At 46.5% G+C, this 15,029-nt stretch overlaps 1 pseudogene; it reads right to left on the bottom strand.

Annotated features, from left to right (window-relative positions):
• Positions 1 to 368: 368 nt before the first annotated feature.
• Positions 369 to 1,180, bottom strand: LOC117072266 (annotated as a pseudogene).
• Between the last annotated feature and the right edge of the window lie 13,849 nt (positions 1,181 to 15,029).

Consider the following 15,029-nt stretch of genomic DNA (forward strand, 5'->3'; position numbering starts at 1 on the left):
ACAACATATGGCCACTGAGTTCCTGATATCTAGAGCTGATAGTTAAGGTAAAAATGATACTGTATTTTTTTCATTCAGTTGTCACTTTATTGCAAGATGGTAGAATTAATTGCAAATTTAAACTATAACCTGGTAATCTTTAATCAGGCAGCAGGTTTTAATAAAGGCAAACTGCTTATTCAGAAGTGATCATGGAACTCAAATGCAGAGTAAAAAGGATGAGAAACATCTGACTGGCCAATAGATTTTGTGCTTTCACCGTAAGAAATAAACTTTTCATTTTTAAGAGAAGTAAATTATAACTTCAGTAGACACCAATATAGAAAGATTTTGTCACATAGACTGGTTTCCATTGAGTCAGTCAACTATTTCTAGCTGTCTCAATTGGGATAGATACATTTACATAACTGGCTGTGCTTGAGCCTTCTTTGCCAGAAGCTTTAGGTCCACAATGCACTTGGCAGTTGTCTCCTTTTCGTGCTGTGCAGAGATGCTCTGCACCACGTGCTTCTCCACCCAATTTATCATGTGCTGTTGTTCCTTTCGACGCATCATGTTCTGCACAGATACATGATAGTCCCTGCGATTCTTTACTTCCTTATATACTTTATACAGTCGTTCCTGGTAGGTAACTTCCAGAGCCACAGCAGTGTCATTCCTCTGCACATGGAAAAGGTAATGGCACTTCTGAACCAGTGCCTGCTGCGACTTCTCCAAATCAATTGCATCCTGGATTGGTTGGATGGAAGCCTACTTCACCTCTTCTAGTTGGGCAAGTTTTTGCTCATTGAGTTTATCAGCAAATTCTGCAACAGAGGCGCCATATTTTTTAATTACATAGACAAGTAACCCTACTACTAATATGGTTGAGAAGGTCTCTGCAATAATCACATATATTTCTTTGGATAAAGCATACAGGATAAGCCCAGTTCCGAGCACATAGGGTCCTGTTACACCGGCTTTAAGATAAAGAAACTTGAAGAATTCCTCAAGGATCAGTCCAAGACGAACTTTTCCTCCATGTTCAGGAAAAGGTGGTAGAGGGCCAAGGTGTGTCTGCCTGCGTGAAAGGTCCTTGTTGCCTGAAATACCCCTGGACCTAGGAAGGCTGCATTCTTCAGAGAGGGGGCCGCTGTGGCAGTGGCAGAAAGTTCCATCCGGGACAGCATGGTCAGCAAAGGTCCAGGCAGCAGTCTTAGCATCCTGTGACCCCGACCAGAGACTGTCAGGGGCAGGAGCAAGATGGCCGCTCACCAATACCGTATTCTTAATCCAAACTTAGGCTGGAGTGCATTGGCGCGATCTCTGCTCACTGCAACCTCTGCCTCCTGAGTTCAAGCAATTCTCCTGCCTCATCCTCCCGAGTAGCTGGCACTACAAGTGCCCACCACCATGCCCGGCTAATTTTTGTATTTTTAGTAGAGATGGGGTTTCACCATGTTGGCCACGCTGGTCTCAAACTCCTGACCTCAAATGATCTGCCTGCCTTGGCCTCCCAAAGTGCTAGGATTATAGCCATGAGCTACTGCACCTGGCCCAAACATTTTTTTCTTTCAGAGTCTCACTCTGTCACCCAGGCTGGAATGCAGTGGCACAAGCTCCGCTCACTGCAGCCTCCGCTTCCCGGGTTCAAGCGATTCTTGTGCCTCAGCCTCCCGAGTAGCTGGGACTACAGGCTTGTACCACTGCACCCAGCTGATTTTTGTATTTTTTTTTAAGAGATGGGGTTTTACCATGTTGGTCAGGCTAGCCTCAAACTCCTGACCTCATGATCCATCCACCTTGGCCTCCCAAAGTGTTGGGATTACAGGCGTGAGCCACTGTGCCCAGCCCCCAACATTTTTAATTATATTAATTTATACCAACAAAAATGCATAAAATTAACTATACTTGTTTTTTTGCAGAATAGAAAAAGCCCACATTTTGAAATCTCTAAGACCTGCATTCAAAGCCCATCTTAGAAGTGAGGCCAGGCGCAGTGGCTCACACCTGTAATCCCAGAACTTTGGGAGGCCGAGTAGGGTGGATCACCTGAGGTCAGGAGTTCAAGAACAGCCTGACCAACATAGTGAAACCCCGTCTCTACTAAAAATACAAAAATTAGCCGGGCATGGTAGCGTGTGCCTGTAATCTCAGCTACTTGCAAGGCTGAGGCAGGAGAATCACTTGAACCTGGGAGGCGGAGGTTACAGTGAGCCAAGATCGTGCCGTTCCACTCCAGCCTGGGCAACAAGAGTGAAACTCCATCTCAAAAAGAAAAGAAAAAAAATATATGTTTTTGTATGAGTAATTTAATATCTCTGAGCTTTAGTTTCTTTGTCTGTAAGAAAGGCTTTTTCTGAGTTTTAAAGTTAGTGTATAAAAATACCAAGGGCTGGGCATGGTGGCTCATGCCTGTAATCCCAGCCATTTGGGAGGCCAAGGTGGGAGGACAGTTTGAGCCCAGGCATTCAAGACCAGCCTGGGCAACATGGCAATACCCCACTTCTACAAAAAAAAAAAAAAAAAAAATTAGCCAGATATGGTAGTGTACCTGTAGTCCCAGCTGCTCAAGAAGCTGAGGCAGAAAGATCACATGAGCCCGGGAGTTCAAGGCTACAGTGAGCTATGTTCAAGCCCCTGCACTCCAGCCTGGGCAGCAGAGTAAGTCCTTGTCTCAAAAATGAATCAATAAATAAAATTTTTAAAAATAAAAATGCTAAGTAGTGTCACATGGCAAGTGTCCATATCATTACTGCCCTGGTCCTCAGCAGCTGCCTTCTTCTAACTCAAGGGGGTCCAATCTTTTGACTTACCTGGGCCTCACGGAAGATGAAGAATTGTCTTGGGCCACACATGAGATACACTAACCCTAATGGTAGCTGATGAGCAAAAAAAAAAAAAAAATCACAAAAAAAACTCATAAGGTTTTAAGAAAGTTTACAAATTTGCATTGGGCCGCATTAAACCCATCCTGAGCTGCATTTGGCCCACAGGCCATGGCCAAGCTTGTTCTCATTGGTGATTATCTCAGCTTTCGATTTGTGTGGCCGACATCACACAGCTGTGTTTGGTTACCTGGATTATAACTAAGGTATAAAAAAATGGTTGAGGGCCAGGCGCCGTGGCTCAAGCCTGTAATCCCAGCACTTTGGGAGGCCGAGACGGGCGGATCACGAGGTCAGGAGATCGAGACCATCCTGGCTAATACGGTGAAACCCCGTCTCTACTAAAAAAAAATACAAAAAAACTAGCCGGGCGCGGTGGCGGGCGCCTGTAGTCCCAGCTACTCGGGAGGCTGAGGCAGGAGAATGGCGGGAACCCAGGAGGCGGAGCTTGCAGTGAGCTGAGATCCGGCCACTGCACTCCAGCCTGGGCGACAGAGTGAGACTCCGTCTCAAAAAAAAAAAAGGCCGGGCGCGGTGGCTCAAGCCTGTAATCCCAGCACTTTGGGAGGCCGAGACGGGCGGATCACGAGGTCAGGAGATCGAGACCATCCTGGCTAACATGGTGAAACCCCGTCTCTACTAAAAAAATACAAAAAAACTAGCTGGGCGAGGTGGCGGGCGCCTGTAGTCCCAGCTACTCGGGAGGCTGAGGCAGGAGAATGGCGTAAACCCAGGAGGCGGAGCTTGCAGTGAGCTGAGATCCGGCCACTGCACTCCAGCCTGGGCGACAGAGCGAGACTCCGTCTAAAAAAAAAAAAAAAAAAAAATGGTTGAAAGACACCTATCCTCAATATTACTTAAGATTTGAGACATCTTTTCATTAATAGAAATGAGCTATATTGAATTATTCATGTCCTCATACCAACTCTCCCTTGTGTCCAAAGACACTTAATGGTCATGGTGCCAGAACTTCCGTAATTCAAAGCCAAATAGTCCATGTTGGTCAAAGGTACAGGCTTTGAGACCAAACTTCCTGATTTAAATCTCAGTTCTGACTTGATGCATTTGTTACCTTAGGCAAGTTACTTAACCTCTCTGTGACTCAGTTTCCATCTTGTCAAAAGGCAGGAAATGACTTCACAGGGCTGATGTGAAGAATAAAGACATGGTTTATTACTTTATTACCTTACAATTACCTTATTACCTTACAAGTTCGAGGCCATCCTGGGCAACATGGCAAAACCCCGTCTCTAAAAAAAAATTTTTAAATTAGTCAGGCATGGTGGCACGCACCTGTAGTCCAAGCTGCTTGGGGGACTGAGGCAGGAGGATCACCCAAGCCCAAGAGGTCAAGGATGCAGTGAGCCAAAATCACGCTACTGCACTGCAGTCCGAGTGACAGAGTGAGACCCCATGTCTTAAAAAACAAAGAAAAAGAAAAATTACCGCTGGAAAATGTCGCAGCCCCTCTTCAGTGTTTTCTTATAAGATGCTATATTAGTCTGTTCTCATACTGCTATGAAGAAATACCTGAGACTGAGTAATTTATAAAGAAAAGAGGTTTAATGGACTCACAGTTCTCCATTGCCGGGGAGGCCTCAGGAAACTTAACAATCATGGCAGAAGATGAAGGAGAAGCAAAGATACGTCTTACATGGTGGCAGGTGGGAGAGCATGTGTTCGAGTGCAGGGAAACTGCCCTTTATAAACCTTCAGATCTCGTGAGACTCACTCACTATTACAAGAACAGTGTGGGGAAAACCACCCCCATGATTTAAATGTCTTCATCTGGTCTCTCCCTTGACATGTGGAGATCATGGGGATTACAGTTCCAGGTGAGATCTGGGTGGGAACACAGAGCCAAACCATATCAGATGCCATGGTGACTGTGAGTGCTTTCAGTGACTTTAAGGGCCTGACCAATGCTTCCTTGAATAAGACTGCCTTGAAGGTGCTCACAAGGAGGCCCACAGCTTTGTGCCTAATGCAAGGGCAAAGCGATGCAGCCCAACCAGGCGTGGTGGTATGCACCTGTAGTTCCAGCTACTCAGGAGGCTGAGGCTGTAGGATCAATTGAGCCCAAGAGTTGGAGAATAGCTGGGCAACCTAGCAAGATCCCACCCTCCCCGCAAACAACAAAAAACAAAAGCATAGCTTGACATGGGCACGACTTGCTTTTAAATTGAGCTTATCTTTTATTTCTTTTTGACACAAGATCTTGCTCTGTTGCCCAGGCTGGAGTGCAGTGGGACAATCAAAACTCACTGTAGCCTCACCCTCCTGCAAGGGATCCTCCCACCTCAGCCTTTCAAGCAGCTGAGTGAGTGCTCACACTGCTCCTGCCTGCAGACCCTCTCCAATGCCCCTTTCACCATCTCTCTTTCTCAGCCTACCTGCCCAGGACTCATGTTCAGCCCCCCAGCTTCCTTCCTCCTAGCAGTAGTTATCCTTTCTCTCTCATCAGTTAATTCTTAACTCTTTCCAGAAAGATCCATCGAGCTCTAGAGTTTCTGCCCATCTCTCCCATTCTGGTCCGCAGGTCTCATTCCTGAGAAGGACATAGGCATTTAGAATAGTAACTCAAACATTTCAGCCAGAATACTCCCCAAAGCTCCTTACTGAGCAAGGAAGAGATTACTAATAATTTCCCCATCCCCTAATTCTTATATAGAGATGAATACTGGCTGGGCATGGTGGTTCATGCCTGTAATCCCAGCACTTTGGGAGACCGAGGTGGGTTGATCACGAGGTCAGGAGTTCGAGACCAGCCTGGCCAATATGGTGAAACCCTGTCTCTACTAAAAATACAAAAAAATAGCCAAGCATGGTGACATGTGCCTGCAGTCACAGCTACTTGGGAGCCTGAGGCAGGAGAATCGCTTGAACCCAGGAGGTAGAGGTTACAGTGAGCCGAGATTGTGCCACTGTACTCCAACCTGGGTAATAGAGGGAGATTCCATCTCAAAAAAAAAAAAGAATACTTATGCCGTTATACTGCAGATTTCTCTACCACCCTGGAACTAGTCTAAGTGTAGTTTCCCACTTTTGAAGTGGCTGAATCTTAATTTTTACAAAGCTAGATTCTGGTTCCCATGGACCCACCCACTGCAGGAGCTGGTGGCCCACAGTTTAGTAAACAAGAACCCTCTCGCTTTGGTGTGAACGTTGCTATGGTTTGAATGATGGCGTGGTGTCCCCTCCAAAATTCATGTTGAAACTTCATCCCCAGCGCAGTGGTGTTGAGAGGTATGGCCTTTGGGAGGTGGTTAAGTGAGGAGGGCTGTGCCCCCATAAGTGGGATTAACACCCTTACAAAAGGGCTCACTGGCCAGGTGCAGTGACTCATGCCTGTAATCCCAGCACTTTGGGAGGCTGAGGCGAGTGGGTCACCTGCTGTCAGGATTTTGAGACCAGCCTGACCAACATGGTGAAACCTCATCACTACTGAAAATACAAAATTAGCCGGGCATAGTGGTACATGCCTGTAATCCTGGCTACTTCAGAGGCTAAGGCAGGAGAATAGCTTGAACCTGGGAGGCGGAGGTTGCAGTGAGCCAAGACTGTGCCACTGCACTCCAGCCTGAGCAACAAAGGGTGAAACTCCGTCTCAAAAATAAAAATAAAATGAAAAGGGATCACACCTGTAATCCCAGCACTTTGGGAAGCTGAGGCGGGAGGATCATTTGAGATGAGGAGTGCAAGACCAGCCTGACAAACATGGTAAAACCCCATCTCTACTAAAAATAGTAAAAATTAGCTGGGTGTGGTGGTGAATGCCTGTAATCCCAGCTACTCAGGAGGCTGAGGCAGGAGCATAGCTTGAACCTGGGAGGCGGAGGTTGCAGTGAGCCAACATTGCACCACTGCACTCCAGCCTGGGCGACAGAGTGAGACTCCATCTCAAAAACAAAAACAAAAACAAAAAAGAAAAGTGGGGGGCTCAAGGTTGAAGGGAGCATTTTCTTGCCTTCTGCCTTCCACCAGGAGAGGACACCACATTGGCCCCTCCGGAGGTCACAGCAACGTGGCACCATCTTGGAAGCCTAGGCATTTCTCAGCTTACAGCCTACGCCCCTTCCTTATCTGGAAATGTTATTGTTCTCCTAGTTTCCCGTAAACAACCCCCTTCCTTTCTTTGTTCTCCACCGAGCGTTTACCTATTTAGGAAAGTTTTAAGTGTTTAGCCAATTGGGATCAGTCTAGATTGTGCAGTCCAGCTCCAGCCAATGGAGATAGGACAAAGTAAAATTGCCTTGCTGAGAAGATTATTTGTCTTAGCACTAGTTTCTTCTTTTTGGCACTGAGAAACAAGCATTTGTTTCTAACATCTCGAACTCAAGACCTCAGGTGATCTGCCCACCTCAGCCTCCCAAAATGTGGGGATTACAGACGTGAGCCACAGCACCCAGCAGATTCTCAGCATTTCATCGGGATATTAAACAAGATTTCCCCCAAGCACTATACAGGCAGACACATCATCAAAAGTATTTCCACACAGCCTATTACTATGTGGAAATATGCAGTCCACCTCCTAGTAATAGGCTACTATGCAGCCCACCTCATAGTAATTCAGTGATATTTATAGTCCTCACTGGGATTACCTACAGTTGACAAGAGTAAAACAATGAAAGTGGCTGGGTGTGGTGACTCACATCTGTAATCCCAGCACTTTGGGAGGCCAAGGTGGGTGGATCACTTGAGGTCAGGAGTTCAAGACCAGCCTGGCCAATGTGGTGAAACCCCATCTCTACTAAAAATTAGCTGAACATGGTGGTGTGCACCTGTAGTCCCAGCTACTCAGGAAGCTGAGGCTGGAGGATTGCTTGAACCTGGGAGGCAGAGGTTTCAGTGAGCTGAGATTGTTGCCGGGGGTCCTTGCTCCCAGAGCTCCCAAGATGGTGGCAGGCTGCATCCAAAATGGCAGCGGGCCACTTCCAAGATGGTGGCAAGCCTAATGTTCTCTGACCTGGGGTTCTTGGCCTCACAGATTCCAAGGAATGGAATCTTGGGCCATGCGGTGAGTGTTATAGCTCTATTAGAAGCCATGGGTCATGGAAGAGAACCGTGGAACCCAGTGACTAGTGTTCAGGTTGATTAGAACGAACCCAAGCACTTAGCCATGCAGGAACAATGGCGAGCCTTTAGCCCGATTGGGGGCGGCCATGGGCGCCTCCCTGGATCAGAAGCACAGCAGACACTCTGCTGGATCCAGAGGGATGGAAGTCAGTGGCGGGTCTGTGACGGCAGCAAACAGCAGTGGTGCACAGCAAGCGAAAGCTCAGCTCGAGCCGTAACAAAGCACAGACCAGAAGAGTGCAGTTGTAAGATTTAATAGAGTGAAATAGAGTGAAAACAGAGCTCCCATGCAAGGGGAGTGGACCCAAAGGGGGTTGCCGTTGCCGGCTAGAATGCCTGGGTTTATATTCTGATCCTTGTCCCTCCTGCTGTGCTCTCAGGGATAGATGATTGGCTCTTTCTTTACCTCCTGTGTTTGCCTCATTATCATTTTAGTGAGCTCTCTGATTGGTTGGGTGTGAGCTAAACTGGCAAGCCCCGTGTTTAAAGGTGGAAGTGGTTACCTTCCTAACTAGGCTTAGGGATTCTTAGCCTAGGAAATCCAGCTAGTCCTGTCTCTCAAGATCACACCACTGCACTCCAGCCTGGGCAGCACAGCAAGATTCCATCTCAAAAAAAAAAGATGAAAGCTCTGAAGCTAAATTGGTTGGGCCGCTGTGATCAATCACTAAGTAAAACAAAAACAACAGCCAATACCCACAGCCACACAATCTCCTCCTTCATTTGGCTTTGCAATTTTGTCTAAAGGATAGAAGATACTAGAATATACGGGGAAAAATACAAAAGACCATAAGATATTTTAGAACCTTATTTTAAGTCTCAGGGAGGATGCACTATTTTAAAACTTTCCATGGATTTCAGTAATACCTCTGGCTCAGTTTCCAAGCCTTTTCTGCCAGTGACAAGTTCTATTATCTTGGACAACTTACTTGACCCCAAGTTTCAGCATCCTTATCTGTAACATTGGAATAGAAAAGTATGCTCTTGACCGGGCATGGTGGGTCACGGCCGTAATCCCAGCAATGTGTGAGGCCGAGGTGGGCAGATCACCTGAGGTCAGGAGTTCAAAACCAGCCTGGTCAACATGGCAAAACTCCATCTCTACTAAAACTACAAGAATGAGCCAGGTGTGGTGGCGTGTACCTGTAATCCCAGCTGTTCGAGGGGTTGACGGGGGAGAATCACTTGAACCCAGGAGGTGGAGATTGCAGTGAGTGGCAATCGCACCACTGGACTCCAGCCTGGGTGACAGAGCAAGACTCCATCCCAAAAGAAAAAAGAAAAAAAAAAGACAGCAAACAGATTTAATATCTCCCACATCTGTTTTCCCACAGAGCCTGTGTGTGCTCTGGGTGAGGCAAGAGTGAGCAAAAGCAGTCAATACTCATTCCCATCGAGTTTGTTGCCTCGCTGCGGGGGGTTGTGAGAGTGCTGCACACTTAGAAAAAGGTCAGGAAAGGCCGGGCGCGGTGGCTCAAGCCTGTAATCCCAGCACTTTGGGAGGCCAAGACGGGCGGATCACGAGGTCAGGAGATTGAGACCATCCTGGCGAACACGGTGAAACCCTGTCTCTACTAAAAATACAAAAACTAGCCGGGCGAGGTGGCGGGCGCCTGTAGTCCCAGCTACTCGGGAGGCTGAGGCAGGAGAATGGTGTAAACCCGGGAGGCGGAGCTTGCAGTGAGCTGAGATCCGGCCACTGCACTCCAGCCCGGGCGACAGAGCAAGACTCCGTCTCCAAAAAAAAAAAAAAAAAAAAAAAAAGGTCGGGAAAAACTTCTTTTTTTAAAATTTTTTTAATTTTTGTGAGACTGAGTCTCGCTCTGTCACCCAGGCTGGAGTGCAGTGGCGCAATCTCAGCTCACTGCAGCCTTCACCTCCCAGGTTTGAGTGATTCTCCTGCCTCAGCCTCCTGAGTAGCGGGGATCACGGATTACAGGTGTGTGCCACAAAGTCCAGCTAAGAACTTTTTTTTTCTTTTTTTTTTTTTTTTTTTGAGACAGAGTCTCACTCTGTTGCCCAGGCTGGAGTGCAGCAACCTTGCCTCCCGGGTTCAAGCGATTCTCCTGCCTTACCCTCTGGAATAGCTGGGATTACAGGTGCCTGCCACCACACCCAGCTAATTTTTATATTTTTAGTAGAGACAGAGTTTCACCATGTTGGTTAGGCTGGTCTTGACCTTCTGACTTCAGGTAATTCACCCACCTCGGCCTCCCAACGTGCTGGGATTACAGGCATGAACCACTGCCCCTGGCCAGGACTTTTCTTTTCTCTTTTTTTTTTTTTTTTTTTTAGACAGAGTCTCCCTCTGTAACCCAGGCTGGAGTGCAGTGGTGCCATCTTGGCTCACTGCAAGTTCTGCTTCCCGCATTCGCGCCATTCTCCAGCCTCAGCCTCCCTAGTAGCTGGGACTACAGGCACCCGCCACCACACCCAGCTAATTTTTTTGTATTTTTAGTGGATACGGGGTTTCAGCATGTTAGCCAGGATGGTCTTAATTGCCCGACCTCATGATCCACCCACTCGGCCTCCCAAACTGCTGGGATTACAGGCATAAGCCACCTCACCCAGCCTCCAGGATTTAAGAGTAGGATTGGGCTGGGTGCGGTGGCTCACGCCTGTAATCCTGGCATTTTGGGAGGCTGAGGCTGATGGATCACCTGAGGTCAAGAGTTCAGGACCAGCCTAGCCAACATGGTGAAACTCCGTCTCTACTAAAAATACAAAAATTAACCTGGCGTGGTGTGGTACGCGCCTGTAATCCCAACTGCTTGGGAGACTGAGGCAGGAGAACCCAGGAGGCAGAGGTTGCACTGAGCTGAGATTACACCACTGCACTCCAGCCTGGGCAACAAGAGTGAAACTCTGTCCCAAAAAAACAAAAAAAATTAGCTGAGCATGGTGGTGCATGCCTGTAATCCCAGCTACTTGGGAGGCTGAGGCAGGAGAATTGCTTGAACCTGAGAAGCAGAGGTTGCAGCGAGCCAACATCGCGCCACTGCACTCCAGACTGAGTGACAGAGCGAGACTCTGTTTCAAAATAAATAAATAAATAAAACATATATAAATGATAAAATGTAAAAGATTGAAACAAATATTACTTTAAATTCTCATTCCATTTCCAGCATTAATTAAACAAATTTGTTTTGTGATTGATTATGCTTCACTGTTTCATAAGATCTTTACTCACCAAGGTGGCACAGTTATTTGAAGGCTGGTATCAAATCCAGTTACTTCTGCACTTGTTTTCATTACTGAAACTTGCTGGCAAGACTAGAAAAGATACTTCACAAAGATGGAGAAATGAATGGTTCATCCCTAAATATCAAGACTCTTGGGAGTACCTTCCAATGAAACACCCAGTGAAGTCACGTATAGATTTTCAAGGTAATTTCCCAACTCACCACAAACCTCTGTGAAGATCACACAACTTAAGATAATACAATACACATATGAGGCCATGCAGACCGCTGACCAGCACGAGGTGCGGAAAGCAACCCATCCTTTGTCACTTTCCATCAGTGGCACATGGCCAAGGGAGCGTACCCGTGTCCATCTGTCAATTACAAATCATCAAAACCTTGTTTCATTTCTGATTATTTAAAAAATAGATATAGATACAAGCATTATTCTTTTTTTTTTTTCTTTGAGACAGAGTTTCAATCTGTCGCCCAGGCTGGAGTGCTGTGGCGCAATCTTGGCTCACTGCAACCTCCACCTCCTGGATCCGAGCGATTCTCCTGCCTCAGCCTCCCAAGTAGCTGGGACTACAGGCGCCCACCACCACACCTGGCTAATTTTTTGTATTTTTAGTAGAGATGGGGTTTCACCATGTTGGTCAGGCTGGTCTTGAACTCCTGACCTCAAATGATCTGCCGGCCTCAGCCTCCCAAAGTGCTGGGATTACAGAAGTGAGAGCCACTGTGCCCAGCCACAAGCATTATTCTTTGTCTTTCCTGCAACCTCCATGAATTGTCTTACATAAACCCCACTTTGGAGACCAGTGGTCCAGGGAGAGGAAGATGCCAGGCACTAGTCAGGTTGTAAAGGCCCCATGTGACCCAAGCCTCAGGCCAGAACCAAGCTCGCTGAGGGCCAAGGTCCCCTGAGAAGGGGCTGCTCTGTGGGCTGCTGAACCTCAGCCCCAACCACAGTACCCGAGGCCCCAGGCATGAAGGTGACAAAACAAATCCCTCAAAATAAATAAATCAATCCTTCGCACCTGTGGGGTGAAGGGAATCCTGATTGTTCTTGTTCTCTTTCTCTTTTTTTTTACTCAGGGATTAGGCAGGACCATACTTAAAGGCCACAGATTTTGATTTCTGTAGTTGGACAGGGCTATTTATAGGCAGGAACTTGAAAAATCATTCCGAAGGTTCTGGTTCCTTATCAATTTCAAAATGTGGGAGCTTCAGCCAATCACATAGCCTCCCTAGATCTCAGCTATCTCATTTGTAAAATGAAGGGGTTGGACTAGATCCTACTTAAAAATCCTTTAATTCTACGGGCTGGGCTTGGTGGCTCACATCTGTCATCCCAGCACTTTGGGAGGATGAGGCAGGAGGATTGCTTGAGCCCAGGAGTTCAAACAAGACAAGCCTGGGCAGTAAAGCAAAACCTCAGTCTCTACAAAAAAAAATTTTTTTTTAGTTTGCCAGCTATGGTGGCACACACCTGTAGTCCCAGCCACTCAGGAGGCTAAGGTGAGAGGATCACTTGGGACCAGGAGTTGAAGGCTACAGTGAGCCTCAATCGTGCCACTGCACTCCAGCCTCGGCAACAGAGTGAGAGCCAGCCTTAAATAATAACAATAATAATAATTAATAAATCCTTTAATTCTATTAAGTGAAAAGGAGGCGAATACTAATCCACCTCTAGAAACTCAGTATCATTCATAAATTTTATTTGTGCTTTCTAAGTCTTTATTTAAAAAAAAAAAAGTCTGGACACAATGGCTCATACCTGTAACCCCAGCTCTTTGGGAGGCCAAGGCAGGAGGATCGCTTGAGCCCAGGAGTTCAAGACCAGCCTGGACAACATAGTGAGACTGAAAAATAAACACAATACCATTTCTACCAAAAAATAAATACAATAAAAATAAAAACAAAACCAAAGACAAATATTTAATACTTTTCTACAACCCTTCATCCATATCCTTTGGGAGTCTGCATTTCAGAATTCAGAATGGTTTGAACTTTGGGAAGGAAACACAATGCATACAGAGACCCTTCGTCGCATCAGCAAGGTCTGCAGTGACACCTTATAATCAATCATGCTCGTCCTTCTGCAGTGAAACACATGAGCTTTCACACTAAGGAGGATAAAGACTAAAATAGTCTCATATCAGTTCAAGCCAAGTTTTGCAGCCAGAAAGTTTGCCGCATGCCGAGCAAAAAACTTTCTGTTTTCAGAGCTCTTTTGGACTTCAGAATTTCTGCAAGGGATGTATGTCCTTACACATGCTAAACCCTAGATAACACAATTTCATGGTATATATCGACCTAATATCAATAAGTTCTAAATATTTCACAACCTACCAGTAATTATATTATTATTCAGAATATAAAGGCAAAAATTCACTGAAATTGAATTGCCTCATACCTATTCCAAGTTCTTCCAGTAGTTAATCATCATTATGGAAGAAAAGTAGGATGGGTCTGATAAATTGTGTCCCTTACAAAACCAACATTTGAGGCCGGGCATGATGGCTTACTCCTGTAATCCTAGCACTTTGGGAGGCCAAGGCAGGCGGATCACTTGAGGTCAGGAGTGTGAGACCAGCCTGGCCAACATGGTGAAACCCTGCCTCTACCAAAAAACACAAAAATTATCTGGGCATGGTGGCACACGCCTGTAGTCCCAGCTACTGGAGAGGCTGAGGTGGGAGAATCCCTTGAACCAGGAGGCGGAGGTTGCAGTGAGCCGAGATCACGCCACTGCACTCCATCCTGGGTGACAGAGCAAGACCCTGCCTCAAAAAAAAAAAAAAAAATTGAGATTTTTAAAGTGGCATGTTGGACATTTTAGAAATTAAAATTAAGTGAACTGGACTGTAATCTCTGGTTACATCCATTCTCCTCTTTTTCTAAATAAAGGCAGCTCTTGCCTGTTGGCATTAACTCTTCCCCTTTGCCTTCTCAATAACCAGGCTTCTCCAACATCTGACAATCTAGAAGTTTCCAGCATGCAGCTAAAGCAGAGCCGCCACCAGCAATGCACCACGTTGACAGGAAGTATGGAAGTATGGGCGTCTTACTCTGATGGAGAAAAAACAACCTGGAGAAAATGTGGACAAAGATCTTCAAGAAGTATCTTTTTTTTTTTTTTGGAGACTGAAAGTTTTACTCTTGTTGCCCAGGCTGGAGTTCAATGGCATGATCTCGGCTCACCGAAACCTCCACCTCCCAGGCTCAAGCGATTCTCCTGCCTCAGCCTCCCAAGTAGCTGGAATTACAGGCACCCACCAGTATGACCGGCTAATTTTTTTTTTTTTTTTTTTTTTTTTTTTTTGAGACAGAGTTTCACTCTCGTTGCCCAGGCTAAAGTGCAATGGCATGATCTGGGCTCACCACAACCTCCACCTCCCAAGTTCAAGCCATTCTCCTGTCTCAGCCTCCCGAGTAGCTGGGATTACAGGCATGTGCCACCATGCCCGGCTAATTTTGTATTTTTAGTAGAGACAGGGTTTCTCCACGTTGGTCAGGATGGTCTCGAACTCCCAACCTCAGATGATCTACCCACCTCGGCCTCCCAAAGTGCTGAGATTACAGGTGTGAGCTACCACACCTGGCCTAATTTTTGTGTTTTTAGCAGAGATATGGTTTCACCATGTTGGCCAGGCTGGTCTCCAACTCCTGACCTCAGGCGATCCACCCACCACGGCCTCCCAAAGTGCTGGATTGCAGGCGTAAGACACCATGCCCAGCCTTCAGGAAGTATCTTTACTTATCTGCCTCTCCTGAAGAAGACCTCCCAAAGTTTCTGTTTCATCACTGCCTGTAAATAGAGAACAAGAAATTGCAGGTATTTGCTCAAATGATTTCTTCTACCAGGAATGCATTTGCTTGCACATGCATAACCTTTCGG

Source organism: Trachypithecus francoisi, unplaced genomic scaffold (assembly GCF_009764315.1).
Source record: "Trachypithecus francoisi isolate TF-2019V2 unplaced genomic scaffold, Tfra_2.0 Lachesis_group4, whole genome shotgun sequence".
NCBI classification, from domain to species: Eukaryota; Metazoa; Chordata; class Mammalia; order Primates; family Cercopithecidae; genus Trachypithecus; species Trachypithecus francoisi.